We start from the raw sequence: 16624 nt of genomic DNA, 5'->3' as shown, positions 1-16624 counted from the left end.
AAGATAACTGTCTGTGAGGACACGGTATTTGTATGGCTAGTTCTTATATGTTCCACCAGCAACAGATAAGTTAAAACAAATGGGAGCACCTGAACAAGACTAATTCAGGCTCATTTGTTTTTGTCACTCATACATGCATGTGTCAGTGGTTAGTGATTAATTTTTGAGGAAATGACTGGCAAATATCAGTCCAAATTACTGGAGGAAGTAGTGGATGGACAGGAGGAGAGCAATTTCTCATCTATTATAGGGTTGTAAAAGCAAGTTAATGTTAGGGGGATTTTGAGCGCTGGAACACAGAATGTCACAAATGGGGTAATACTTGGTTTTGCCTTATAAATTGGCAAATACTAAAAACGTTCTAGAAATCTATCAAATAACTCCAGAGGAAACTTAAAACTAGTCTGAAAAAAACACTCAGCCTTGCTTTCATTTCCTATTAGTCATTGTGAGAACTGTCTTCCGAGATACTGAAGGTATTATCATGGTTGACTACGTTACACTTAAAACCCTCAGGGCAGCACTACACTTACCTGTGCATAACCTGCAATCAAGTATGAAAAATAAATATTAAGGCACATTTTGGAATCCCTAAGGCCTTGTTTGAGTGGCTTATGCTGTCAACTTTGGTTTATATCATGTTTTAAATTTGGCAGACATATCAACAGCAACGGATACTTTATTTTCAGTTCAGACAAACCATTTTGTTTAACTATGGCTGGAAAAAGCCCTGAACTGCATGGCAGTACTGATTGCAGACTGAGCTTTTTTTCCTTCGTATAGCAATGTGAAACGTTTTTTTTCAGACCATAGACCACAGATTCTGTTCTTCATATACAACACAGTACAAACAAATTATTAGGAGCAGAAGTGGAAAAAGACGACACAAGTAAATTGCTTTAGCCTTTTTATATAGTGACCCATGGCTGTGGTCAGGAGAAAACAATATTCTCTAAAGAGATCTACAGTCTATTTCTCTGTTTTACATACTGAAAGAGTGCTAAGCACTGTGGGAATTGTAAAACAAGGCAATGTGTAGTTAAAATAAAGTTAGACAGTGCCATAATGTATATGCTCAGGTGGTAATCATCAATCTGGCATTTACTGCTGCCATGCCTGTGTGGTTTTTCATTAGGACACAACTGCCCACAGTGTAGCTGGAAACCTGGATAGCTCTGGCTTGCATTAAAAGATAACTCCTGAGAACCTGAGGGAGGTTTTACTGAGATCAGCTTCTGGCCTTACTCTCCTTACGCCCAGTAAGTCTGACACATAACAGACATTCCTATTATCAGTGTAGGATAAGATTTAGGCTTGATCTCATTTAAATTTTATCAGCATGGCTGTTGATCAGCTGCTGTTATTCACACATCTCTCCCAGTCCTAGAGTTATCTCTTTAACTGCTGTTGTACTGGTGCCAGGGTATGCCAGTAGAAACATTTTATACCTGTGTAATTGGATCTACACTAAAGCGATTGAAATAATGATAAAGCCAAAAGCTGGTCTTGTCTGCGTGGGGAATTTTATGACAGAAATCTGTCTCTATAGGCAGGGGTTCAGGCCACAAGTGACTACAAGAGCAATGCATGGAGACACAGCATCAGCTAATCCATGGCAGCTCCTCCTCCTGTGCCCAGCCCCTGGGGACACAGGACAGGAGAGTGTCACCAGGTTTAAGGTGATGGAGTCACCAGGCCCTTTCACAGGCAGAGGGCACTGACTTGGCCACCCGCTTGGGTCAGATGATGGATTAACTTGTTAAGCTTCAATAACTTGTGAGTGACTCTGAGTCCTCTCTTTATGTTACCAGTAATTCCAGTCATCGTGTGGAAATGCTGTGAAGGAAGAGCATCTTTTTTTCTAGCTGGCCTTACCCTGCCTTTTCATTTATTTGGGGCACACAAAGAAAACTCATCAAGACCATGGCAGTGACTTTTGTTCAGCAACTCTCTTCTCTACAAAATTAATGTAAAGAACAAAAACATAAAAATTTGCTCCTGACAAGGAATCCAAAATATGTGTTCAAGATAGCAAAAGTTCAGTGACTGAAATAGTTGTGCTCAGAACAAATACAGTAATAAAGATCTCAGCTACCTGAAGGAGACAGGCACCCTAACCCTAACCCTGAGATCTTGATTTGATGCTCTTGATAATGATGATGATAACAATGAAGATGAGGATAAATATCTCTGGTTTATTTTTTTATTCATGCAAATTAACCTTGGAACTGAAGCCAAGGGAATTTTTCAGGGTTGTGCTCAAGATTCCTTCTTGGTCTGGACACAGAGTCTGGCTTCTGCCTTATCAGAACATAAAACTATTCTTCCTTTCAAATTATGAACCAATACATTATATATCTTATTTGATATCTATTATTTGATACTATTGGATAAAATTACGTTCCTTCAATGATATAAAGCTAATATTATACATAAACATAAATAAAATTATAAATATTCTGGTGTACTTAGATTAACGAAACTTCACAGTATAACACGAAGGGTTATTTTGGTTCATGAGTTTACATGCTATACAAAAATGAAAATATGTTCAAAAATGTTAGTAAGCTAATTTGTAAGCATACCCTGAAAGGTGTGGTCTTGAAAATTCATTTGTTCCTATATGATTTCAAAATGTTTCCAGAGAACACAAGTAAGAATATTAGCAAAAAACCTTAGCAGCATGTAATGTAAAATGTTTGCAGAAGTATGTTCTCTAGGACCGTATGCTTTAAATGCATAAAGATTTATTGGACTTACACCGTGTATGGGATTAATACTTTTTTGCCAGTCCCTTGATTTCTAATTTCTTTGCCAAACAATTTTGAGCAACAGTGATGATTTATCCTGGCCCTCCGTAGTTCTGTTTTCATTTTTTAGTTCAGTTTCTGAGGAAGTTCATGAAATTTAGGGTGCTTTCATGCCCAAGTTTTGCAATTTATACTGATACAGTTAAAATGTCAAAACATAATATTAATTGATTAATATTAGTTTAAAAACAGTTATAGGAGTTCAGGAGGTTGAAATCTCACTCACATAAATCCTCCTTACACCAGGTCAGCTACAGTTTTTATTACCATTACCAAAGCCGTAACTGCCACAGCAGTGCAACCAATTATATCTATTTTTAAGCTGAGTATTTAAGCCACTTAAGAAAATGTCACCTGTATATTTTTGGTCTCATGTTCTTTTCAAATAACAGGCATAAGTAACCATCTTTTGAAGCAAGCTCTGCCTCACCACTAAGTACAAGTAAAAAGTTGCTTGCTTCTTTAAATTATATTTCTTATGACACTCTGGAATGGAGTACATATTAATTTCACTGGATTAAATGGAAATTTGAGACCTCTAGGTTATGTTCAGAGCTGCACTATGAAAAATAATGACCATGTGTTGCAAAAAAGCCAACAAAGTATTTTGTTGTCAATTGTCTTACTATACAAATGCATTATCTGCAAACTGTCATGGTCCAGTTCTACGTATTATTTCACTGTATTTTAACATTACTAGGGGTAAGCATAAGAACAATATTTAATCTGTTTTGGTTTTCCTTTCAAATTCTTCAGTCTGAGAAAATTATGTGAGCTAACAACTTTGTTTTCACAGGGAAATGGTTTAGGACAGCAATTATTTTTTATTTTTTGCCCCAACAGGGATTTTCTTTCTTTAGCAACAAGAAAAATACCACATAAAACTTGAATAAAATGAATTATCTGCACAGAAATCTAGATTTTAAACTCAAAAGCAAAGGAGACCTAGGCTGAGCTGAATTAGACACAGGTGCGTCAAGCCTTGACAAAACTGACCGATCAACGCATTTTAAGCCGCCCCTTACTTTTTTCTCTTGCTGTTTGCTCTGACTTTACTGCGAGTATATAACCAGCATTGCCTTTCTTTTTTGCTTTTTGACACTAATTGAGGGAGATATCTTAATTTGGAGCCTTCTGAGGGACGTCTCCCTGGGCGCTTTGTTGAGGTTGGTACAGGAGCCAGGCGGCCTGCGAGGTTAAAGCAGTAGCTAGGCAGCGAAATCAAGCTGTAGCGGTGAAAAATACCGCGTGCTTTTTCGTTTTTGGTTTGGTTTTTTTTTTTTTCCCCCGCTCAACGTTACAAAGAACCCTTTTTTCCTTTTTTTTTTTTTGGTAATTTTCGAGTCGCGGAGCCGTCGGAGGCCGTGAGGGAGTAGCGCTGCCTGGGGCGCCCTCTAGCGGCGCCGCTGAGGGAAATGCAGCCGGCCCGCGGGAGAGACGCGATATTAAAACAAAATAAATAAAGTTAATCAAAATAAAGGGTTTGGATGGCCTGCGGGGTTGCCAACGCATTCAGCAATGCATACTGTAGGAGAAACAGCGTTTTGAGAAATAGGTAAAGCATCTTCCGATGCCAAAAGCCTTCCTCTTTTCTGTTTCATTGAGAGAGCCCTGACGAGCCACGGGCAATGAGAGTTAACAACAGGCGTAATTTTGACAAAAAACCCCACACCTACATGCAATTCTAGACTTCGGTTGGCAAAACAAACAAACAAACAAACAAACAACCCAAACTTTTTCAGGAAGTAGGCTTAAGAGTGCACACATACCAGCCAAAGTTGAACTGAGTGAACACAATGCCCTCCGATGCCAACCCAAACCTCAGGTAAAAACAACACATCTGTTTGTACTGACACCTCGGTGTTCCCGTCAACAAACCATTCCATAACCCTGCTGTGGAAAGAAGGTCCGGAATGTTACACAACCCTTTGAACATTTTGCTATCTAAATTGAAGGAGAGGAGTCCACATCCCTGTGGCACGCGTTTCTGCATAACCTTTTCCTTCAAAACAATCCCAAGCATTTTTATATGAACAACTTCACTCGCTGCTGAGACACAGCAATCCCTGGAATGGGAATTACTAAGCCCTTGGCAGCATTACACAGCTGGAAGCATCCATGCCCATTCTCTGCTATTATTTTGCCCCTGCAGCAGATGTTTGTTCAGCAAGTCCTGTCTTGTACTTGCATTGAATCAACAAAGTTCTTGATGGGGTCCAGCTAAGTGTTCTGTCTCAGAAACTCTGTTGTGCAAAGTAATTATTTCGTTCTTCGAAGTTAGGGTGAAAACTTTGTGAGGCTATGGACATGAGTTCCTCTGTTTCTCTGGTGAGCAGTTTTGGTACTTGGATTACAGAGCATGGAAAGCCAGGGAGCATAATTTCCTGAAAATCATGCATCAGACTGATTTCTCTTTGGCATTATATGGCCACCAATATCATTGGTATTAAGAAGACGCCAGAAAGGATCCTAAAACATATCCTGTTACAAAAGAGTAATGTTCTTCCCTTTTGCAGAACACAATACACTCATTATGTAAAGAAATCCAGGTCTGATGATGATGATTTAAAAGCACCTATTTCAACAGGTCTTTGCTCACGCAGTGAGACAATGCAAGGAGATCTAAGCATGCAACATACTCATAAAATCAATTCCACTTTTGAGTATGAAGATTTTTGAGCTATATCAAACAGTAAATGCAAATGTTTTTATTCAAACATAATTTGAGCAATATTTAAACTATTTCTATTACTGACATACTAATTTTCACAATAAACAAGAACATGGCAGGCACAAGAATTAAAAGACTGGCAAGGGCCAGATTGAAGAGAGAAGTCTGGTAGAAAAGAAAGATGGGTCTTCCAATATCCAGATTAGTCACCTGATTTACTGCAGCCCTGTTTTCCAGCTACAAGTATGGTCAGTGTAGGAATCTACCTGCTTTGTTATTGTCCTGCACAGTTACAAGGAGAAAAATTCTGTATCTTGGCAGGGTCAATTCTGTCATTTCTCCAGAAGAAACAGCTCTTTTCTATCTTGGTGATCATGAATTCAAAATCTCAATCATGACTCTAGCTGATTATTCTTTTGTTGCACACACAATTCAGCTGAAAGGACAATAAATAAAAACATATTTATTTAAGGTCAACCAATATTTGGAGCCCTAGAATGAATATTAGATAGTATTTAACAATATTTATATGTTACAATAGGTTAAACAAACCACTAAAGTAAGGAGGGAGGGGAAAAGAAAAAAAAAAAAAAAGAAAAAGTGACTTTTCTTGCTAGTAAGTAAAATATTCTGCCAAATATCCTGAAGGTTTATTTTTTCTTTTACAGGAAATCACTTGTAATTGCATTAAGTTGGAAGGAAATTTATTTTTATTGTGGCAGGTAACAGAATAGCCTTTTAGTATCTTTTGTTTGGAATATTTGAATAGATATGCAATCCTGTTAGTGTGCATCATTCTTAAATTTATAGGTTTCCAGTAGAAGCTAATTTAAAATAATGAAAAAAATATTGTTTATTCTAGCATTTTTGCATGTCTAGACTGCTTCTTAAACACAAGCTGTGCTGTAAAGTACAGCTAAAGACACAATATATTTCAGCTTTCTTAGTTTGTTTCCATTTTGCAAGACATAAATCCCCAGACACTCTTAAAGATGCAAAGAACAGCACAGTGCAACTTGTTACGTTTACAAAATGTATTTAAATGAACAGTTTCTGCAGATTCCTATTACTCACTTTGCTTTTATCAAGGACAGGTATTTCATTAATTCCTAGCTGGAAGATTCGGCCTGATTTTGATCTTATTTGAGTCATTTTAAGCTGCCACCTGTATTGTCCTGGATATCATTGCTGCTGGCTCCAGCAGGGAGCTGGGACCATGAGTTCCCCCTGTCCTGCCTGGCACAGCCCCTGCCAAAGCCCTGCCCTTTGGGTGTGCAGGCAGCAACTCTCAAAGCAGAGCATAAAAATTTATGTGTTTTATACATAATTCATGGCATTTAAAAAAAAACATTGTCACTTGACTGCTGAGTTGATAATAAAATTAGTTTGTTCTACCTCCCGCTGTTAAGTACGAGACTTCCAGAGCTGTGTGTTTTAATGGCTCTGGCAACACCTCTGTGAGATGATAACCACCACTGGTGCCTGGCTCTCCCTCAAAAACCTGTGTATTTAGAAATTGAGACCCTTCTAAAAACAATGCTGTCTAAACTTTCTCTCTGTCAGCAATAGGTGTACAGTGTCTCCAGTCCCGGGGTGAAAGGAGTAGGGTGCATATAGACATGTGACAATTGTTCATCTCGATTTGTGGCTGTAGGGTTTCTTTTTTATATACATGTGTCATTTCTAGTTACTGTTGCATACGACATAAAGTGATTTGACCTGATGTTATGCCAGTTTCTTGGCCAAAAAAGAGTATTTCCACAAATAACTTAGAAAAAAAGAAGATCAGCCACTGTAATTATAGAGCACTGCAAAGGCCTGGACTCTGAGAGACCCAGGCCCACTGTTTGTGTTATTAGCAAATCCAAATACAGGATCAACATTGATGGAGATGGTGCAAGGCAGATAAACATTTCCTCCAGAAAGGTAAAACTTGTGAATTTCCATTATTGAGAAACAGAAGTAAAATCTGGGCTAGTGCTTAAAAACCTGAGTGGGATTTGTTTTACATTTCCACTTAATGAGGATGAGGAAAAAAGGAGAAAAATAAACTGCTGCTCACATAAGTACATGGAGAATAAAAGTCTTATTTGGGACTGAGGCAAAATCCTAGCCAAAGTTCTGGTATGATGTGGTTGCAATTTGTTCTCTGAGTTTTTCTGTTGTTCTGACAGAAAAGAAGAAACAAAGCAGAACTCTGTGAGGCCTTGAGCAGAGAGACCTCCAACCCTATCTGTCAGGCTGGTGAAAGTAGTTCCTTTTTGTTCCCTGCACCAGCCTCCACACAGTCCCCATCCCCAGCACTGAAGGGAAGGCTTGTGTCTCTTATTTTCTTGCACAGAGACATGAAAGTGAATTACAATCTTTCTTTGCAGCTGTCATCATGTGGCCTCTCAATGACTTATCTGGCGACCAAAGTGAGGCTACTCAAGCAATATATTTTACGTGACCTTTGCAAAAATGCTGAGAATTCGTCCTACAGGCAGTGCATTTTTATTAACAGGTTTTTCCATGACTCTAAAGCCAGGAGTTGTATAATATCTATGAGACTCCAACGTTTTGAGAAGTTCATAAAAAAAACCCTGGCATCTGTGGGAAGAAGCAGCACAATAATTGCAATCAGGGGAAGGCAGGGGCAGTCCCTGCTATGTAAGGCAGCAGCTCCCTGCAAGGCACCCGGCCCCAAAATCTCAGGGACCTGCTAGGACACAAATTGCGCTTAATCAGCCACGGTGCTTACAGCATCCTAAGGAATGAGCTGAAGGTGCTCTATGGAAACCATAGTTCTGAGAGTTTGTCTGTTAAGTGCAAGTTTTAGAAAGGAAGCAAGCTTGACCTTCACAGTATGCAAAACTTTGGCTCTGGTCCTAGCTCTTTTCACATGTGAATAGTTCCTGTGGGGCCTCTTCATGTGCTCAGAGTAACAAACAATTTCAGGATTTAGACCTTGATCTGAATTGAGGGTAGCAGCAATACCTTCTCATGAACAAAAGTGTTTTGTTCATAGCATTTTCTGCATGGACAGTTAGTCTGACTCAAACTTGTTAGTTTTATGATATAGTTGCTCTGGTTTGTAAAAGGTTCTTGCCCTTTTCCAGGGTTTCTCACCAATGTCTGCTAAATAAGCCACCTACTCCTTATACTCCTTACTGTCTCTCTCACTTTTTTTTTTTTTTTTTTAAATAACGATTTTTTAATAAAATTGTTAAAATTGACTCCTGGCTATGCATTTCAAGCACAGTTGAGGCAGAATGCTGGATTCACTTAGACACCCCTTGGAAAGCTGGACAGTCATCCCTCCCAGGACATGCCCCTCACTTTCCTTTCTGGACTGGCTGCTGCTACCACACTTGATCACATTTGCACAGGACAAACCATCCTGAAGGTCATTTGTGTCCAAGCAATCCACGAAAATTCCCTCCCCATTTGCCTCTTCTTAGGTGTAAAATACAGTTGTCCATTATGGACTTTGTTATTTTAGAAATCCTCTGTAACAGCAGCTCGGTGAAACGGGTATTAACAGGATTGATAGCCAGTCCTCATCTGTATGCCACCATCGTGATAAACCAAACACACAGAGCTGCGCTCTGCTTTTTTATCTTTTTGTAGTTTCTGTATGTCCCATTTTATTACAAAATGTTCAAGAATGTTGATAAATATGTTTCACTGACTGGTAGGTGTTACTCTCAGCAGCTTGGTGAACAGCAGCCAGGACATGAACTCTAATTTGTGGGTAATGTTCTGTTTGTACACAACGAGGCACCTCTGCCATCTGTATGCATGTGGGACAAAAACAATGAAGTCATAACTTCACTAAATTCACAGAATTTAGCACCCAGTAGAGTAAAATACAATGGGCATTTGCTTAGAGTCATGCAACTGAAATACGATATGGAAATATGACCTAGAAGAAAAGGCATTACATCTGTTCTGGAGTATTTCAGCATGGTTAATGGCCATGCAATTGTTCATTTCGAGTCCATACTCAAAGAATGTCATTGAATATATGAGTTAACAGGTAAGATGGAGACAATTCACTGAATGACTGAGGATTTTCAGAAGCTGGTTTTAGAACTTGCTCATCCTCTCACTTATATACCTTTATTTCAGAGAAATTCTGGCATTTAAACTATATTTAGTGATAAAAGTGAGGCATCACCTACAACTTGCTACAGTGAAGAAGGTAAAATAAGGCTTTCACAGACATTTTCATACTATTTTTAAAGAAGAACACATGAAAAATGTGTGCTGTTAGGGTAAGTGCAATGTCTTCTCTTCATCAGAAGAGTTTAAAACTGTCTTGTCACCCAAGTACGGAAAAAATGCTCAATTATTTACAAATAATTATTGTGTTCACTGAGAAGTGCCTACTGCAGGCATCTGGCAAAATACTGCAAATAATACAAGATACTCAAATTATTAAAATCAACACCACAAATTAACTATTAATTAAACTGTATTTTCACGCAAGCTGAACTCACCACATCAACCTCACTGTGCCAGCACTGATCCCTGATCACAGACTGAATTGACTTCACACGTCCACAAGCCCCACTCCCGGCTGCATCGCCCCGAGCATCACCCCCGGGCGGAGCCCCCGACTCCAGCGCTGCCCCTCCCGGGGAGCGGGGCCGGCTCGGGCGGGACAGCCCGACCCGATGGACACTGGAGCCCGCCCGGGGGCGACCCGAGGCCAGCGCTGCGCCCCTGGGCAGCGGGTCCCCGCCGGAGGCTGCCGCACGACCCCGTCTCCATCGCGGTCTCCCGCTCCCCCGAGCTCCGACCGTAAAAAGGAGCCGCCGAAACGTGCGGGACACTCGCCCCACCCCGCGCCTCGGACACCCATCACCCCAGAGCCCGGGCACTCAACATCCCAGAGCCCGGGCTCCAAACACTCGGGGCACCCAGCATCATCCTCCGAGCCCGGGCACCCAACACCCCAGAACCCGGGCACCCGACATCCCCGAGCCCGGGCACCAGCCCCTCCGCCGGGAAGCCTCCTCTCAGCCCCGGGCGCTGTCCCCCGCCGCCCCCGCTCGGAGCCTTCCCGCGGCGCCCGTTCCGCAGCGGGAGCGCGGCTGGGCGGGCGGCTGCTCCGCGGCCATCCCGGGCTGCGGCGGGGGCGGTGGGAGCGGGCACCGCGGCACTGACGGCCCGGGAGGGCGACGGCGGTTCCGCGGACACGGGCGCTCTCCCAGCCGGGGCCAGGCCGAGGGGCGATCCCGCGTATCCCCTCCCGCTGCCCCGCCGCGGCGGAGAGCCCGGCGGAGGGAGGCAGGATCGCAGCCCCGGGCGGCGAGCGCCGCGCCCCGCTCCGGTCCCGTTCCGGCCCCGAGCGCCGGTTCCCCGCGCTTCTCCCCGGTCTGGGAGCCGCCCGCCGGGCAGCGCCGGAGGGCGGGGGGCGCCGGCGGGGACCGGGGCCGCCCCTCGGCGAGGCGGCGGAGCGGGCACGCCGCCGCTTTCGGGGGATTCTCAGAGAGGAGCGGGCAGGGCGGCTCCGGGAGGGGGAACCCCCCTCGGCTCGGCTATTCGCGTCCCCGGCGTCGCTCCTCCTCCTGGCGCTGATGTCAGCCGCGGGGAGGGCCGGCTGGCAGCGGCAGAGCGGGGCGCGGGCGGCCGCGGCAGAGCCGAGCCGGAGCCGCCGCCGCCGCCGCCGGGACAGCGCGGGCTCCGGGGCGCCGCCGGCAGCGCAGCCCGCGCCCCCAGGGCCAGCACCGGGCCAGCACCGGGCCAGCCCCGCCGGGGGCCGGGCGAGCGCCCAGCGGCGGCGGCTGCCCCGCGGGGGGACCCGGCGCTCCGGTGTCCGCAGCCGCCCGGCGAGGGAAGGGGCTGCCGGGCTGCGCTGCGGAGCCGCACCGAGTTCAGAGTCTCTCCGCGCAACTTGGGTTACGCGGCCGGACCTCTGCGGACTGGTGCGGGGCTTCCAGGGCGCGATTGCCTTTCCATCGTCTGGCGGCTGCAAAAGCAGATAATTGACTAAATCCAACAGAAATAAAACAAACTCAGGCTACCTAAAAGTTAGGATACCTTTTTTTTTTTTTTTTTCTCTTTCTTTCTTTCTTTTTTTCCCCCGTTTCTTTTACAATTTTATTCCCTATGTGGAAGTCGCGTGTGATTCGTGCTCGGCACACTGCATGGGAAGAAGCGGCTGGTGCTTTGGATCGAGGATTTGCTGTTGCAAAGCGGTCTAACTTCCATGCAGTGGGGCAGCCTTCACTACTCTGAACGCCTTGATGATATGCTGAGGAGCCCATGTAGATTGGCATCTTGTGCAGAGAAGGCACTTAAGGTAAGAAGGGGGCTTGGGGAAAAGGCGGATTTTTGTATCCTTTCATATGATATCTTTTGTCCAGCATCCCCCCCCACCCCCCACCACCACCCTTGGAAGCAGAGCCTCAGCGGTTCATCCAGAACCGTATGGATACGCTGGAAGCGATCAAGTGAAATGAAAGTCTGCTCCTGTGAAAAGTGCACGGAGCTCACAAGTGATTGCAAAAGCTGTATTTATTTTTAGTCTGGTAGCACAGCACGGTGAGGATATGTGCTCGCTGCGCGGACAGTGAGCAACTCGCCTAGCTCAGGAATCCACGGGCTCAGTCTCTGATGGGCAGTTTGCATTGGCTGCTGCATTTTGTTGAATGTGTACCCCCCGTTACCTCCCTAGAGCATCCCATCAGCCTGTTTGATTTGTTGTTTTCTGCAGATATAGAGCCTACTATTAATGAGGGGGGGGGGGGGGGGTGAGGGATGCGAAAAAAACCCAAACATATGGAACATTTTATTGATGTGATCATAATCCTGTAATGGAGATTGCATTAAATGAGGATTGCATCAAAATGCCAGGCTGCTGTGGAGAGCAGAGAAAGCAAAAACTATGCTGGATTGTAAATGAAGTTCTTTGATTGAAGGATTTTCTTGAACCATGAAGGGATGTCTGTAAGCTTAAAGTTGCTGTGTATGTGGAGTACTGGAATGGGATGAAAACCAGATGAAGCTGAAATGTGCTTTAATTGACTCAAGCTCTGGATACGGTTAGAATTGGTTAGAGGCATTGCAGTGATGCCCAGTGAATTCTTGGTTTCAGCTATGGAGACCACAGAAAGGCGAGGAGAGAGCAGAGCACAGAAAGAGAAGGAGAGAAACGTGATCGTGTGGGGAAGGGAAGGATGGTTGTGACTTTTGCCATCGTGGTACAGATCTTGCAGCCTGCTGGCTACAGGCAGAAACCTTGCAGGCGATGTGCAAGGCAAAGGATTTATCTCACTCTCCTTTTGCTGCCTGGGTGTAGTTGCCTCTAAAGTAGCTGCGAGGTGCATGGCAAGAGGCAAACACGGACCTATTTGCCCTTCTCGGACACTGAAGGAAACAGGTTGGGAGAGATGCAGTCGGCTCAGCTGATCCTGCCTTTTTGAGCTTGAGTTGATAATACATTTTGAGTAATTGTTGCTGCTTATCTCAATCGGCAGAAGAGGGGAGAAGATGTTCAGGTTTATTGAACCAAAGCAGAGCTGAGGACAGTAGATACTATCAGCTCACCCTTGCATTCTTTTTTGTGCTCAGCTGTATTCTGGCATAGAGACCTGAACCACAAAGAGCACCTTCTTCAATCCTTACTGAAAGGAAGCCTAAAAGACAACAAAAAGATTAAGTGAAAGATAAATTGTAACTTTTGGCTTGTCTTCAGTGGAAGTAGCTTTGATCTGCCAGATTGCACAGGTCAAAAGAGGTAAGATAAGGAACGAAGTTATTTATTTATTTATTTACTAACATTCCCCCACACAAACAAAGTTGGCGTGCAGAGAAACATCCCAGAGCAAGGATGCACCATGGCTGAGCACCACCCTAGAAACAATTGATGTAAACAGCAGAGAAATTCGTGTGAGAATCCTCAGCAGTACCTGTCTGTGACTGCAAAAAGAGTTGGCTAAATGCTGATTTACAAACCAACCCTGAATAGCTGATGTTCTCAGAAGGAATTTGTTTTCCCATTGGTGTATGGAATCTCAGGTAACATCTCCAGAACTCAATCCCTCTCTTGCTGTGTATTTGGCATGAAGTTGAGACGGAAACACTTATTTTAAATAAAATGAAGAAAAGCAGTATAAGCATATTGAATTCCTCTTAAGCATTTTATTTTGGCAAAAGATAACTTTTCTTGAATTGCAAGAGATTGGTTTAGAATATTCATGGCTAAACTCCAGGGAGCTTAGTGTTAGCTCAGCAGGCAGAAGGTTCTTCCTCTAAAGAGGTATCTGGAAAAGACATGTTTAAATTTCAAGCCCTATTCAGTAGAGACTGTTGGTTTCTACATTTTCAAATCATTTTTTTATGCCTCTTAGGGGAATGATGCTTAATCTGGGCAATAAAGCAAGTATTCCTAGCTCACTTTTTTAATGGAAAGAGCGAGCAGTGTGTTCCAACTGTACTTCTGTATGTCCAATACTGCAGATTTTGCTCTATTTTTTTATCAGATAACAGCTGTGGAAGAAATTTTGTCCTTTGAAACCATGGTTATCCATGCAGATCTTTGTGGGGTTTTTTTGCTATAGAAGAACTCTACTTCATTGTTCACGCTTGCAGCATTTCTTTAAATGTGAGCCTCGCTATAGTTAAAGGATAATTTATATTCAGTGTAGTACTGTCTGCACAGTGGAATTGGCTTTATACATCACAGCCTCTAAAAAAAAAAAAAAGAAGAAGAAGAGATCAAAGATCTGAACCTGTGGTCCTGTATTGCATTTGTATTCTGCATGGGCTTGAGCAATCTCATAGTGGAGCCATTCACGCTCCCACAGTCAGGAGTATGTCAGCCTTGCCATTAAAACACCCATTTGCTTAGGAATTTAACCAGCTACTCCTAAGGACCGGCTCCAAGCTCAAATTGGACACATTCATACAGTAAAAAGAAAAAAAACCAGATATCCTAAATAGTGAAGTCTAATATAATTTGCCGCTGTTAAGTTGAGGTTATAGAAAGCTTAGTAGAAAACAACACCTGTATGAAAATTTGAGAGGTTGAAAGGGAAAAAAAAAAAAAACAACAACCCTAACAAAAAAGCAACCCTGTCAAAACATTTCAAAAGGCCCTTATGGATCCATATAAGTGTTTCTACCTGGATTTTAAAGGGCCCTGTAGTTGTTAAGCAGGCAGTAGGACTTTTCTTGAAGGAAGACAGTGCTGGCTCCAAGCAGGAATTAGTCAGATCTCAGTTCAGTTTCACAGGCATCAAAACTAATGCCTTTGGCACTGTTCCAGGTAGTTCTTTTGAGTGTTAAGTTGCAAGAACAATAAACCCCAAACTTTGTATTGTAACCTGTGCAGTTTTCCTTTCAATGAGAACCATTTCCTTCCAAAGAGAACCATTCACTTTTGAATAGTGCTGATTGTCTGACCCAGGTGTTGGAAGCCTTTGGGGAATGCTGCTGCTAACTCTTACCTGCCAGGTTGTCCACCTGAAACAGCCAGCCCGGTAATCCTGCTGCCCCTCAGCGGACTGCCAGCGGGGACAAAGGTAGAGCCCTTTTGTCTAAAGCATCCCAAAGCCCTTTCTTGGGATTACAAATACATATGGATCCAAGAGATCAGTTGCACATGCTATGTAATGCCAATGTTCGAGGAGCACAATCAAGATGCTTCTTCCTGTATTCCAAGTATTTTGGACTGGGTGAAATAAATGAGTATTGTTTACCATTTACATAAAAATTCTTAGGGGAGATTAATATTCTTCTGTCCCAATTACCTCTTTCTACAATGAGTTCGCTGAGGAAATTGGTAGCAGTTGTCTTTTGCCTGTGTGGTGAGGTAGCAGTGACTGTGTCTTTCTTGGGTCTGTGAAAGCTCATCCTCCTTGCAGATACACAGGCGAGTAATATGATGTCAGGAGAAGTTAATGTGAAAATTAGAATACAGGCGAAAAACACTGGGATTTAGTCAGTGGACGCAATCAAATCATGGTAGTTTTGACAGTAAGTAAGAAACTATGTCACAATTAAGCATTCTTTTCCTTTGAAGTCTGTTGTCGTTGTGTTTAATGAAATCTTGTTGGAAATAATTTCTGACGCTCTTTGAAAATATACGATTTCCCACTGATTATGCAAGATTTATGCTTCTTGATCCAACATGGCCTGAGCCAAATCTTCTTGCAATCTGTGAAAATATTCTTAGTGGAACAGAGCCTTCCATAACTTCTTTTTGTCTTACATTACGTATACACTTTAACTTCTGCCACTCCTTCAGTTCTGCATGTTCATGTGGTATTGAAGGCGTTGCTGTAGAGGAGTTTTGCTTGCAGGGGTGGCAGAACTCAGCCAGTTTAACAGCAAATGCTTTACTCACGTTTCAAAGAAGCTCTTTTTAAATGGCTGTTGATTTCCTTAATTTAAGTCGCAAAGGGAACCTACGTAACCACATCATCAAAGAGCCAAATGCGTTGTTAGAGAGACAGATGAGTCTTGATGCCACTGGAGACTTCCAGATTCAGTATTGAAATTACAAGCAGAGGTGCCCACTGTCTTTAAAAGCCATCGCTGGAGGGTTTACCATGGCAGTTCCCTGTGCTCAGAAACTCCTGCTTCATCTTCCTGCCAAGGGAACATCTTGCCTTGTGTTCTACTTTGATGTGATATGGTTGTTTTGGGGAAGATTTTCTTCCTCCAAGCCGGTCTAGAAATAAGATGTCACTGGTGATGTAGTCTGTTTGCATATCAGTGTTTATCTGTTACATCCTTAAGGACATAGTTTTATTATTGTTGTAGGAATTTAATTAGTAATTATGTACGCTCAACGCTGTCTACTGAAGTAGCAGGAAATACACGCTGAAGGGGAAAAAATCAAGTAAAAGTTTATAATGCTTATGCAGAGCATATTTCATTTAACCAACTGAGCTATCTTGTTAAATAAATAAATGTATATGTATGGAAATCTATGATGTGCTGGATACGTGTTCTCACACGTGGGCACACTGCAGCCACATGCACTCGTGTTTCCAGCTGTAGTCCCTGGCACAAGACACAGGCATGCCCACCCCAAGGAAAGTATGAAATGCTTGGGGGATGACTGAACTTCAGGTTCCATAAGATGGAGCTTAGGGAACAGCTCTAAAAAAGCCAACTGTCGCCCTCCAGCCTCTGTACCTCAGATTTC

General features: G+C 43.2%; 1 protein-coding gene across 2 annotated transcripts in view; it reads left to right on the top strand.

Annotated features, from left to right (window-relative positions):
- The first annotated feature begins 11339 nt into the window (after positions 1 to 11339).
- PCDH11X (protocadherin 11 X-linked) overlaps positions 11340 to 16624 on the top strand; it is a 204218-nt gene continuing 198933 nt past the window's right edge. For both annotated transcript variants that reach the window (XM_066340005.1, XM_066340006.1), the window contains exon 1: positions 11340 to 11770. The gene's annotated coding sequence lies outside the window, so the exon portion shown is untranslated. The remainder of the gene's footprint in view (positions 11771 to 16624) is intronic.

The sequence above is a fragment of the Sylvia atricapilla genome, chromosome Z, assembly GCF_009819655.1.
Source record: "Sylvia atricapilla isolate bSylAtr1 chromosome Z, bSylAtr1.pri, whole genome shotgun sequence".
Lineage (NCBI taxonomy): Eukaryota > Metazoa > Chordata > Aves > Passeriformes > Sylviidae > Sylvia > Sylvia atricapilla.
Note: the sequence above shows the minus strand (reverse complement) of the source record. Positions and strands in the feature narration are given on the sequence as shown.